The following is a 13,860-nucleotide window of genomic DNA, read 5'->3' on the forward strand; positions in this document are numbered from 1 at the left end:
AAACAGTTATCAGGTCCGTAGTCATAGCAACGTGACAGGCGTGTGTTGTCGTGTATTGTTGGGATCAAAGATTTCCCCAGCCAGTCTGGGTTACAACGCCAGTGGCGTGAATAATTGATGTTACGGAAAAAGAAAACAATTCTTGATACGAATAGACACTCAGAGGAACACAGCAGAAAGCTAAACCTGACTTGGCAGAAATTACGAATAAAAAGATAAAAAGTGCTGACAAAGACTAGGCAAGGGGAGCGACGTGCTTGCGACAAAGCGGGTCGGCTGCCCCTTGACCCAGAAGGGGAGGACCTTGTTTACGTATTTCGCGATCGTCTGTTGTTTTGCGCCCTGAGTGACTGCTGCTTATTGGTCACCCACGACAGCCAATCACTTTCGAGGATTTTCCCGCAAAAAAATATGTAACCGAACGACAGAAAGGATAAGTTATGAGGCTAATATCCGTTTTGTTGTTTAGCGGAGGTTGGGCTTCCGGGAAACAGAGATGTTGGACGGTCGGCCTAGCTACGGTCTACAAGGATCAAGCGGTTATGATGGTAGGAAACAGACGAAAGGTAATTGATTTTCTGTCATGTTCCAGGTTGAGCATTTGATATGTTCTAGTTCTGTATTGGTTGGTGTATATATATATATATATATATATATATATATATATATATATATATATATATATATATATATATATATATATATATATATATATATATGCCTGAAGTGTCTATTAAGATTGACAGGTCTTACCTGTAAGTGTCCCTCAAGTCCCTTGTCTCTCTCAAGGCCGCCAAGTCCCTCTGTGTTCGTGGGACGTCGTCGGACACTACAGAGAGCCTCATCTCTAACCAAGATGAAAATTCATCATCATCTGAAGAAAAAAGGTAAAGTATAGTCCATCGTAGCCCTTCGTTACCCCGCCTTAAGGAGGAAACCTCCCCCGGTAACCTCTGGGGAAGGCTTTAGTTAAGGAGGAGGGAGTAAGGTCATGGGTAGTCGGGCTTACAGGTATTTTTACCCCAGACGGTCACACTCAGGGTGGCAGTAAGCTCAGGTCGCCAGAAGCCGTGAGAGACTGTGGTACCTAAAACCACGTGAGATTGTTAGAGATGATGCGTGTGTCTGCCTGATGCATCTTGTCATCGAGGCTTAGGACAGTAAAAGGACCTGGGTAGTAACAGAGCCTAGCGAGTGGCAGGATCTAACCACTGGGAATGCCTTGAGAATGTCTTAGGGGCATTGCTCAGCTATGCATCACACCGTCACACCCTGGAAGTAGAGTGTCACGGGAGACACAGGGCGGTGCTAAGCGTGGGACGTAGGGAGAGAGTGAGAGTCCTTCGCCAGGCAGCAGCAGCCGCAAGAGCAGGAGGGCGGCCGCACTCTCGCACCTTCGTATTTCTTCAGCAGTGCTCACGGTCGTCGTGTTGTTGGGATCACGTAAAGATTCACCTCTCCTCTCCCTCCTCCACTCAAACGTCCCCTGGTCGTGTGTGAGGGTCGTATCTACTGGCTGGGTTATGCAGTTTATATCTGCTGAACGGTGTGAGGTGATCGAATGTCTGGTTGCTGGTGCGTAAGCGGTCGTGTCTGCTGCCTGGGTCCTCCACAATGAAACTTCATTTCGTAGGTTAGGTCTGTGATGGCGGAGTCTTGAGTTGGACATAATACTTACTACTAAAGATTGGCAGTAGGAACGGCTTCATTTGAGGCATAATCATACAATAATTTTCGTTTTTTTACCATGACACAAATATCATCATTAACTTGTTCCGACTGTATGATTATACAAGAACGACAAACCTGGCTCATTGTCACATGCGGTTGGTTGCATTCATCCGTAAACTCGAGGGTCGTTAAGTCGAGCATTTTTGCGTCAAATGATTTCTTGACGCATTCCGGAGAACCCGTTTAGTGTAGCCGGTCAGGATCTGGAATATTTACAGAACTTAACCACTCACTTGTGGGGTCTGCTATGGGCGTGATGTACGATAATTATCAACACAATACGATCTTCCAGCAATCTGTAATAACTTGTTTTTTTTTATTCTAATTTTCACTCGTCGTTTTGCATACTAAGTATACGTTTAACTATTTTCTTAAGTTCTGTCCTTCGTATATGGGTTGTCTAAGAAATTTAGAAAGTCCCCGCATTCCATAATGGAAGCACAGCATACATACAAACAGGCTAAAACGTTGAGTTAATGGCGGCAGGAAAGAAAGGGATAACTAGCGCCCAGTTACACACTCTTACCCCTCCGCTGTCTCTGATTGGTCCGCGCCTCCACCAGTCACGGCCAAGATATTTCGCGGAAAAAAAAAATGACGAGCTGGGAAAGCTTTCTCAAGCATTAGATAATTGTTGGTGTTCGTACAACACGCAGCTGCGATGGATTCCGATGTGACTTGGAACAGTTGTTGGTGACACCAGATGTGTGCATACGGTTTTATAACAGAGGAGTCGGTGACGTGTGTGTGACGTAACGCCTCCAGGTAAGTCTTAACCGGGTTATTGAAGATAACCAGTATGTTTATACTCCCACTAGACCTGAGATCTTTTTTTATTGTTTTCGCTTTCACCGATACATCGTGTTACAATATATATATATATGTGTGTGTGTGTGTGTGTGTGTGATCGCCTGAAGTTAGCCTTTCCCCGTTCCACCCAACATTTTTCTACGCTAAGTTAGGTAGTGAATAATTAAGTTAGATTTGGTTAGGTTAAGCTACAATATAGACGAGGAGCGAATCGTCAGGTGAACCTATATATATTTATCCGTTTACCTGTTCAGTTCTAGGACCCTTTTTAAGATGTGGAAGGTCCTTATATGTATATATATATATATATATATATATATATATATATATATATATATATATATATATATATATATATATATATATATATATATTGTTTGGTTATTTCGAATACCATTAAGTTTCATGCCAGGCGGTGAGGGGCTCCGCCTGCTTGTGGTTACGTAGCAAGTGAACAGTCACCTTCAGCGAGGCTCTTCTGTCGGAGTACAATCTCGTCGACGGACTTTTTATTCCGGTAGAGTCCATCCTTCCACGCGCCTGTAGCGCAGCCTTGAAGTTGCAGAGCCTCCTGGAGAAGGGTTCGTTGAATGATATATGTGATGAAATAGCCATGTACGATAGCAAGGCCCTGCACCGCGCTGGCGAATATAAGTGTGACGGTAGTGAAAAGCGACGCATTCATCTCCAAGGACGGAAAAGATTATCCACTTAATATCTAATTTTGTGACCACTGCGAGTGACCTTGATATCGACACTTCTTCCATAGTTCAGTGGAAACGGAGTTCACGATATTGACTCACATTCCTCGACGAACCTCGCTCATCTCAGAGGATACAAGCGCTACAATAAGAGTGATGTGTACATAACTGGTGCTTATTGTTGAGTGAAATTACCGGCAACCTACAGTTTTCTTATGTGAAGATATTAAAGGTAAGCTGAACGATGGAGACGGATGGGGACGGCCGCTGGTAATGTTATACCATACTCGCTTGTAGGGAGGGAGGCACAGCACCACCGGCCCCTCCTCCTTGTTATGTTGAACATGGAATTTGCATTAATGACTTTACGCTCGATATCTATTTCTATCTGTACGTTCTTTCACGTCCATGTTTGGCCTTCTTCTTACATCCTCTTAGACTTTATAACTTTGATCAGCTGTTGTAAGGAAAACGGTAGAATGTATATACCAGATGTAGTCATAAGGCTCTCCTCGTCTTTGCACAACACCTTCCTACTGATGATCCTAATCTTATACTCGAGACAATTTGATGACAACATTTTTGTTTATACCGTAAGAGAACTTTCAAGATAGGCGATCATGTTGCAACGTAAACTAGTCCATCCAATAGAATCTAAACTGACTCGTCTCAGTCAGTGCGGAATTTGATTCCATTGCGAAGGGATTCAGTGTTCAGTATTTGTAGCTAATGGTTATTTTCTTTTAAACGTGTTGTGATGAATGCTGTGAATAAGCAAGGAACGTGAAAACCTGCATCTCGTCTTTGGTTGTATGTGGCACTGCTGAAAATTCTGACTACATAAAAGAACTGTTTCATCTTCAATTTCTTTCTTACTAGATCGTATAACGTAATCGTGAATCCGACACATCATTACAAAGGATCATGATAGTCTGTTTATGATACCAGATAGAACTCTGGTCATCCATTGAAATAAAATCGGCCGCAGGGGATCTGGTGGTGTGTAGGGCGCGAGTCTTGATCTCCAGTGGCTGACATGTGTTGGGGGAGGGGAGAGGAAGGTCAGGATCCTTTGCTGGGCTGAGCTACTGTAGTGGCCGGAGTCAACCTTGGTGGTGTGCGGGGACGTCAGATGACCCGTCCCGCCACCCACGCTCCACCCCGTCAGCCAATCCTATGTCTGTATGGTTATAACGGTAGTCATCATGTGGTGCAGATCGGCAGTAGCGTCAGCCTGGCTGCCTTCACCCAACAGGAGACCACACCCTAGTGAAGTCTCCCTGCCATACCCCCATCACCGCTAACGTCGTCACACGCACCTCTCCCTCCCTCAACGTCATGGCTCACTTCTCTGCACTGCGTCTTCGCTGCCTATACATTGCACGGTCTTTGTAGCAGGTACTGCCTCCCAGCCCTGTCTCATCCATCTGACCCTTCGCACTAAGCTCTCTCCAGCCTTGTTCCACCCAGCTCTTCCTTATTGAGGAACCATCTACTATCTCCGCTCCTTCAGCCCTATTTCTTACAGCTCTTCCTATCCCCCTCCCTCTAGCCGAGACCCATCCAGCTCTCCCAAGAGGAGGAACCACTGCCTTCAGCTCCGCTCCCTAACTACTCAGTCGGAGCCACAGATAAAGCCTGAAACAACTGAGAACTATTCCCGTGTGACATTGGTGTCAGTATGTATATAACTGTTGGAAACCATAAACGTTCTGTACTGTCGGTTATATGGCTGGAGTGCGGCTGAGAATCTTGAGACGGATGGCGGGAACCAGAGGCTGGAAGGGGTACAGGGATGTAGCCGCCCACCTCAACATAGTCAGACGAGCAATTATCTCGCATTTTGAATACTAATCAAGACTGTATTACTCTTGGTGACGTGATGATGACTGCAGGAAAATTTCGTAATTGTTACCCTCTGAGCTTTGAACATATAAAGGTTACGGCCACTTTAAAAAGTTACTTAAATGTGTATGGTTAAGCTTTCACGCTGAGCTTGGCAATAGTGTTGCTGTATGTTTGTATGGCTCCAGCAGGCACGCCGGCAGCCGCGCGCCAATAAAAACGGGAAGGTTCCATGCTATTTAAATTTTGTAAGCGCTTTGATATGCCCGCGTGCAGTGTAGCGCATGCGCTAGGTGGTTGCTCCTTAGTTAATGTGGGTTAGGGCCGTGTGAGGCAGGATCGTAAAAACATTATTGTATGGCAGATGTTTTACTGGCCAGACCCTCGAACACACAACATGACGGGCAGGTCAGCACTTAATGCTATACTTCGAGGAATTTTAAACGTCTTTAGATTGTTATAGATGATCGTACTTCTGAGTACTCATCAGTACCAGTTTAATGTAGTTTTACTCAAATAATTATCATATATATATATATATATATATATATATATATATATATATATATATATATATATATATATATATATATATATATATACAAATATAGTGTATATGAACGTGCACTTTCAAAGAACACATAAGTATTATGTGAGTGAGAGCTTAAAGTGTCCCACTTGTGATGGAATTAGATGGTACCTTCGCGGCGAGAGGGTTCGGAGCCTTGTCGGACAGCGACCTGCCTAGCACATACCGTGGGGAGACAGATGGTGCTACTTCAGTCCATCATGCAACACTGAGCAGAGGCCTTCCATAAAAAAAGCGTCGATTTGCCCTTCAAATTTTAGATATATAATTTCCTTTTCTTCAGAGAGTCGTTATTAGCAATCGGAAGCCATGACAATTTTACATAAGGATTCTTACTGTGTTGATAAATTCGTCTTTCAAGATTAAATAAATATCTTAAGTGCCCGGCCGAGTGTCATTGGTTGAGCGTGCCTGATCGGGTGTTGTAGATTAACACTAGCAGACAGACATGTACTATAAGCTCACCACTACCCTTTGGTACAGGCAACAGGGAGCCCTACACGAACCTCGTTAGTCAACAAACATTCTAACGATGCATAAAGAGAAAGACATCAAACAGTATTGCATACCTGATTATGTTGTCGTACTTATAGATGTAAAGTGGTTGCCCCGGATCGGAATTTCCTGAACCTGTAGGTTAGGTTGGTTCACTCGGCCGTCCACTCAACTCTCCTCCTCCCTCCCCACCACTCCCAGCCCACCATACTCGGGAGTTTTTCCAGTAATCCCTGGGATGATCCGGGCGACTCCTGGGCAACCAGCCATGATCCCACACTCTACACTCCCAAGCTGCCTCATCCACCTGTCGCGGTCCCTAGAATTTTACTGCCTAGTTATGAGGGTTAAAATTGCCTGGCTATATGAGGAGTTTCTCTTGACACAATCGGTCTCTTGTTTGACCTTTTTACTTAGTACTTTCATAGAATCATTGGCGAGACATTTTGATATTATTGAGTCAACGTTGTGATAGAACTTTGGGTTTGTATGTAATACGGAAAGATCTTGACTCGCGCACTTTTCTGTTTATTGCTTTGTATTTATCCGTATTGTACCATTAAAGTTGCGTTTGACGAGCCAGCGCCTGGAACAGGATCGAACGTCCTCAGGGTTAAGTAAGGACCTGCTCTGCAAGGAGAACGGTTTGCGTTGACTGTACGTTAGGTGAACATCTGCCTTGCAAGGAGACATCCGCCGTGGATGGTAGATCAGTTGAGCACCTACCTTGCCAGGAGACAGTTACAGCGGACCGTAGATTAGGTGAGCATCTGCCCTGGGAAACGACAGGTACGCCCGACGGTTAGTGGACTCTGTAACCCCTACCATGACCCGCGTCAGGGCTGAGCACCGTTTTCTGAGTGGAGCTGAGCTGTCGTCGTTCTTAAGTTTGCAGTGAAAATAGAAACAAAGATTTTGCGGTACTCTGAGTAGAACCTGTGAAAATAGATGTAATTTCTGAAGTCAACAGATCATATTTGAAACATACTTCTTTGGATCCATATCATTATTTCCAATGTCATCTATTCTTAACCAACTTTTTTTCATATCTGGAGGGAAAACCTGCTCTAAAGTCTACTCTTACGACCTCGGCAACATTTCTTACTATGTAAACGTGTTTCTCCTGAATTACTACTCGGGCCATTCTTAACGAGGTGATTCGGTGACGATAATGGCCTAATACGACTGGTCATCTTCCTCTCGATCTGCGTCAGTTGGTGTTTACGTGTCCCTGGTGCTATCCGGCGAGCGTTTGTTCAGAAGACACTGTTGTGTAATACTTTTGAAGGCCAAATCATCTTACTTAAGTACGAGTAAAAATATTCTCTGTGATTTTAGGTAATAACGCTCATCACATTGTTCCTGTGGTTCCCAGCCACACATGCCATCCAACCCAGGTATTTGTTGGTCCCCTCCTCCTCCTCCTCCTCCTCCCGTCAGCACTCCCACGTCCCGTTTTCTTTACGCCTCGCTCATCGTAAACAACCTGATGACCCGGCATGACCTGACTTAACTTTCACTCAGAGGGATGCCACGCGTTACATAGCACCAAGATTATCTTGATAATTCTCCGGAATGCATCATGTTCCCGCAACACATAGTCACAAGACTAAATTCGCTTCCCGTGACACTGTATGTGTTAACTCGCTCGTAGCATCGTGTCGACCGTACGTTATGCTAAAATGTGGAATGGTTGGCAGCCGACGACCATACACCTGATACACGACTGTTACCCAGACTAGGCTAACAACAGGATGTTATTTTCCTTTAACTGTTGAATCTTCTTATTGGTTACTTCTTCACTTGGTCTTGATCGCGGATGACCAAATCATGCAAACGAAGCTTTTCCTGTTCGTATCATTGTTGGTCATATGAAGGTACATGTCTCGTCTTACTTTCTTTTGCCCGATTTTGTATTATTATTTGTCTAAATAACCATAGTTTACTAGATAGCATAATATAGCCATGCCAGCATTGAATCCTTTAATGTATAGTACATGCCTTTACAGTTCGTCAAGCAGTTTGTGTGCCTTTAAATGAAACAACAAACCAATAGGTGCTTCAAGAACTTCACGAGAAATTACAGAATGTATTATCATAATTTCCCTTAATATTTTCGTCTGTCCTATATGCGAAAACTTTGTCTTGTTTGAATGACTTATGAGAAAAACTTCAAACGTAACTGAAAATAATATGAACCCAATGTCTCTGGTTGGGATGGGGGATGGGTCCGAGTACACATGAAGTGCCAAAAATGAACGTAATGCTTATGACGTGTGTTGGCGGGAGCAGCGACGGACACTGGCATGTTGGACATGCTGTTTGTTGCCGTTTCTAGCATCATTAATTCCTGTGGGCATCTTCCATTGTTTGTCTCAGTGGGTTTCTCGCCCCCTTCGTTTCTGTGGTTTTCTAGAGTCGTACTTTATGTGGTTTTCTTGTGTCGTTTGTACCTGTGGTTTTCTTGCGTTGTTCAACCTGTGTCGGACATGATGACGGCGAGTCTCAGGAGCCAGGGGGCAGGGACACCTCGAAGTAGTTCCTCGGTGTAAAAATAACTAAAGTTTTGATCCCACTAGAAAGAAAAATAGAAGTTCATTGTCCTCAAATAAGAGGGGTTGAGAATATGTGGGCTGGGTTATAGGGTGCGCCACACGAAACACTGGGGTGGGGGAGAGGGAGAGCCTGGCAGGACAAGGGAGATGGGAGGTTTGGCACGGGAGAAGAGGTTGCGGACGACATGGGGCACTGACTGGGTGCTGAGTTGAAGGGGTTCATGTGGAGGTAAAGAAGGTAGGAATTGATCAGTGGTTGGAGGGAGGGTGAATAAGTGATAGAGGAAGAAATAGGTTGGTAGGCGAGGGACAGAGCTAAGAGGTTGGGGTTAGACAAGGAGCGCATGGTACGAGTAAGGTTAGAGTTGGAGGGGGGGGGGGATGAAGAGGGAGGGTGACCCGCTTGTGTCTCCCGTGGCCCAGATTGTGGCGGATCTGTTTAGGTCGGATTCTATTGGTTTTTACGTCCAGGAGACGTGTGGTTGTTGATGGAGGTGCAGCACGTGCGAATATTACAGTCTGTTCACGTGGAGAAACATCAAGTCAGTGATTATAAATACCCTTTGTGTAGAGGCAACGGATTTTGTTGGTTTCAGAGACGTTCTTATTTTGTGACAGATTTACATCTTAAATTTCAAAATTTCATTTTCGAGATATAAGGGACCCCCCATCCACAATACGATTTGGTGCCTGCATTACAGTAACGCTAGTTGCAACCAGCTGTGCGTGTATACTTACATGGAAAAATACAGATTAAGGGGCATAAGTACTTTAATGTGCATTACACTGGCTGGCGTAATAAGATTACTTCTTTAGAATTAATTAGCGGTATTGGCAAAAAAGTAAACTTATGTTTATAGGTAAATCTGAATCATTATGAGAGCAACGGAGAATGTGCAAGTTGTGAGGCAGATGATCCAGTACACCGGAGCTCCAAGACTGTTAATAGCATCGTCTTGTTACTAAGGAATATTTGTGGTACTTCCCCAGGGTTCTGAACCTTACATCATAGAATTATAAGGGTAGAAATCGCTTGCTGCTGAGATTTAAAGACTAATAGCACTTTACTCAAGAATCTTGACTATGTAGCGTCTTAGCATAAAGATAAGAGTCGTCCATTGCTGTGGTGTGGCTACCAACACTATTTAGCCTTGGATTTTTAGCCTCACTACCTCTTGGTATACGGGTAAAATTTGCCTCTTGCGACTTAAGCACTAGGGCTCCAGTCTGGTAACTCTGGTCCTTACTCGCAAGAAGCAGAGAGGCTAGAGTTGGCCGTCGGTGTTGCCAAGCCAACCTAGTTGCTAAATATTGCATCCAGCTGCCCCAACACATGCACTTTATTTATACCTTCCTGTCGCTCCACTTGACGCTATTTGGAGTAGTCTGTCTGTTTTTGTTCCACTTTCCTTGATTTATTGTTGTTTATAGTTGCAACATCTCTACCGAACGTTTATTTTAAGTAATCTTTATGCTAACTGTTCTACTTAACATTTTCCATTCTTTTTTATATTTGTATCTTTAAGAGTTTGCTCGTCAGTTAAATCTATTACGTTTTTTCTTTGTTCTTTTCGATTTCATTTGCGGGTATTAGTGTATCGTGTACATTCAGAGGTATCACTTTTATGAATGCATATTTACCTAGACATAATTTCACCATTTAAGTGTACTTTATTTGGTACCATCTGATGTAAGACATCACTTTGCGAGAAGATATGTGGGTCGTCTACATACTTCTTTATGCTGGGGGGGGAGGTGGGGACGCTCCTGTTCTTCGTTCGTGATGTAAAAATAATGACTTACTCTTTTTTTTTCCTACTCTCTATTACACTGACTTACATATACATTTGCTTGTTATGGTTTGTAGGACCAGTCAGCCTTACATTTACAGAGCAGATTCCTCAATATCTTTGTCAGTCAAAGAAATCAAAGTTATTACGTGGTAAAGAAGCTTTTGAGTTTGCAATTGGTAAGTGTAGAATGAAATAATCAACAAAGGAGCTTAGTGTACCTTGTCAAATTTGGCACAAAAATTATGGTTAAGGTTGTCATGTTGCGCACTGAGATAACAGCCTGTTTCTTGAAGCTCAAAATAGAGAAGCTGACAAAGCTACGCACAAGGAAAGCAGCGTAGTGTAGTTCATATACATAGGTGTGGTGGTGAGTGTTTTCAAAGTGTACGCTAGTGGTCTAGCTATCAAATTACATATGATAGCCCACTATTCCTTTCGTTCAAAAGATACAAACCCCAGAACTTGGCGGTTTCCTCGTCCGTCCAATGTACTAAACCACCTGGGCGAAAAATAGCTTCCTCTTTGCAGTATCGCTACGATGCTATTCTTGGCCCGCAATTCTTGGCCCGTTTTCTTTCTCCGCACCATTCAGGCGGTGGCGCTGGGGCGGCTACCAGCTCTGTGCTTATTTCACCGTCAACTCAGGAAGGCCTACTAGATAATTATAGATTATTATAGTCTACAATACACAGTCCAAGATCAAAAGTGAATCATGCATCGCGAATTAGACATTTATCATGAAAAGAACGAGAAAATATAGACCGAAAATGAAGAGCACCTGAATATCTCTCGCACGCTACCTGACTACTACAGTTTTAGCAACAAAGTCTCTCACTACACGTATACACACACGCACACACACACACACACACACACACACACACACACACACACACACACCCTCGCAAGGTGAAAATCTACACAGATGTGTACGGAGCCCGGCAGTGTGTGCGTTCGAGAGTCGGGTTCCTCATATTGGCGAAGTTTAGTGTTTCTCTGAGAATATTGGCGAAAACTCGTCAGTTGGATGCCGAACATACGGTGCTTAGGTCAGTGCTCGATGACCCGTGTTGACTTGGGTTTGTTGCTCGCAAGTGTCCAGGGAAACATTTGTAGCAACATATAGAAGAGCTTCCCAGTGTTGATTTTTTTTTCTGGAAACTTACGGGAAGAAGGATATTCGGAGTGGTACATATACAATATAAAAGCAAACGCACGTGCTGCATGAGCCAGATATATCTTAGGATCATCTCGGTACTGCTGCAGTTGTAGTATTCTTCGGTAAGTTGAATAAGATGTGTTGTTGATATTTCACTCGCTGACTTATTATGTAAGAAAATATGTGATTTTTTTTTTAAACACATCATCACACTGATTTGTGTATTGGTAAGCTGAAATAGATCGTTTTATAACTTAAGGATATATTTCTTTACAATTAGGACTCATCTGAAACTTCTGTTTTCTATATCTATACCACTAGATCTTTAAGTATAAAATCCTCTTTAGTATCGATACATCACAATAAGTTTATCAAATGCTGATAGCATGGTGTATGTGATCAGTAGACTAACGTCGGAACATCAGCCGAGCGTGGCCAAGTATATATACAGGGCACTGATGACACGCGAGGGAAAATGTTTGGAGGGTAGCGTCTATTTGGGGAGGGGGAAGCGGGACCTACTCTCCTCGGCAGGATGAAACTATTCTTGAAACATTCAGTGTAAATCGGACGTCTTACCTCTTTGTTCTTGTTTTCCTGGCTTATATAAGACTTTGGGGGAGATCTCGGCTGTAGAAGCAGTATGGCTTTGATGTAGAATTGCGTAGAATATATTGGTGTGATTCTCGGAGATATACGCATGTTATTTATAAAGGGTGATATGATCATAATCATGTAATATTTATTACTCGGAATATTGTAGCTTAGCATTTGTGTCTATTGAATTCTTAAATGTCTTTGTTCTTGTGCGTAAATGTTTACATGTTATTTCGTGTAAATTTTGACTTGGTTTGTGAACACATAATCCTTGAACATGACACAGCATCGTGTCACCCAGTTCACATTCCAGCGGTGACATATCCTATACCTATTTCAGTCTTACTGGCCACAAGGAGTGCATTTTACTTTGTATAACAAGTTATACAGTTTGTGTGTGGTCTCCAATTCCCATGTATGTCGAGGCTTTTTATCGTAATGACCGGTCAGAATGTGACAGTCATGTAATGTGGTACATTGCATTTGTAATTTGATTCTATTTTTATCGTAACTGATGCGGTTATTTCAGCGTTCTGAGGGCTTCACAGATATTGATATTTTTCTCAGATCAATTTCCTTTATTTTTTGACACTATTGACATCAATTGTAGATACTGCAGAATGCACCCTATTTCCTCGATATTTGATAAAGTTTTTCGTTCAAATTAGTTAAAAATAACATGCCTATGAGCGAAATATATATATCTAAAATCCTCCCGTACCATCGTGGGAACACATTCTTTTCGCTTCGTTTGTAATATTTCTTCTGTATATCAAGGCCACATGCACAGCAAGGGTGCATATAGTCTGTAAATTATCTTTAACACCTGAAGATGGTAAAGAATTTTCCTTAAGGTGGATGAGCCAGTTTTAGGTTGATGGCCTTAATGACCCCGACAGTTGATGGGCCTGAGGTCCAGACAATGAACCCAAAGAAATATTCATTCATATTAAAGGTTTTTGTTTTTTCTTGGCTTAGCTTTAAACATAAAGACGGTTATCTGTTTTTCGTGCTGCATAGTAATATGGGAAATGTGTATATTAGATACTGGTTTATTTTCTGTAATTATTGATATTGAACGAGGAGTGTTCAACACGACAACTGTTCTTTTTATAGCTATTATGATAGCAAATATTAGCAATAAGGGAGAGCGTAGTTACAACGATGAAACGAGAATCATCTGACTTTGTTTATTATTTTGGCACTGTCTTGAAAGATCACTGGTTTTAGTGGCGGGAACCTACAGCTCTCTTGTTTCCAATTACACTACATTATTCATACCATAGTTCCCTTGTGAGCCACCATCGCTCTCGCTTTGCTAACGTTAACTCGAGATTTATTATAAAATATTCAGTAAAGAATAGGACCAAACTAAAGGTTGAGTACCCGATGTTAAGTAAGATAAGAATAGCAACACAAGTGTGTTGCATTGGATGGCCTAGTTTCCCCCAAGGATTGATGGGCATTAAGCCAACAACATAATATTTTTCTGTGGGTCTCAGTGCCGCCAACCACAGTAGCCACAGCACCATATGGTCTGCTCCTTGAATACTGGTTGCCTCTTACACGGTGTGTGGGATTCAGG

General features: G+C 42.8%; 1 protein-coding gene across 3 annotated transcripts in view; it reads left to right on the forward strand.

Moving 5' to 3' along the window:
- Positions 1-843: 843 nt before the first annotated feature.
- The window catches only part of LOC139760667 (uncharacterized), a 42,071-nt gene continuing 29,054 nt past the window's right edge, over positions 844-13,860 (forward strand). Inside the window, exon 1 of one of the 3 annotated variants that reach the window (XM_071684171.1) lies at positions 844-887. The gene's annotated coding sequence lies outside the window, so the exon portion shown is untranslated. Of the gene's footprint in view, positions 888-2,279; positions 2,497-11,105; positions 11,801-13,860 lie in introns of those variants that run through there. The other 2 variants (XM_071684169.1, XM_071684170.1) reach the window with 2 other exon arrangements.

Source organism: Panulirus ornatus, chromosome 37, assembly GCF_036320965.1.
Source record: "Panulirus ornatus isolate Po-2019 chromosome 37, ASM3632096v1, whole genome shotgun sequence".
NCBI lineage: Eukaryota > Metazoa > Arthropoda > Malacostraca > Decapoda > Palinuridae > Panulirus > Panulirus ornatus.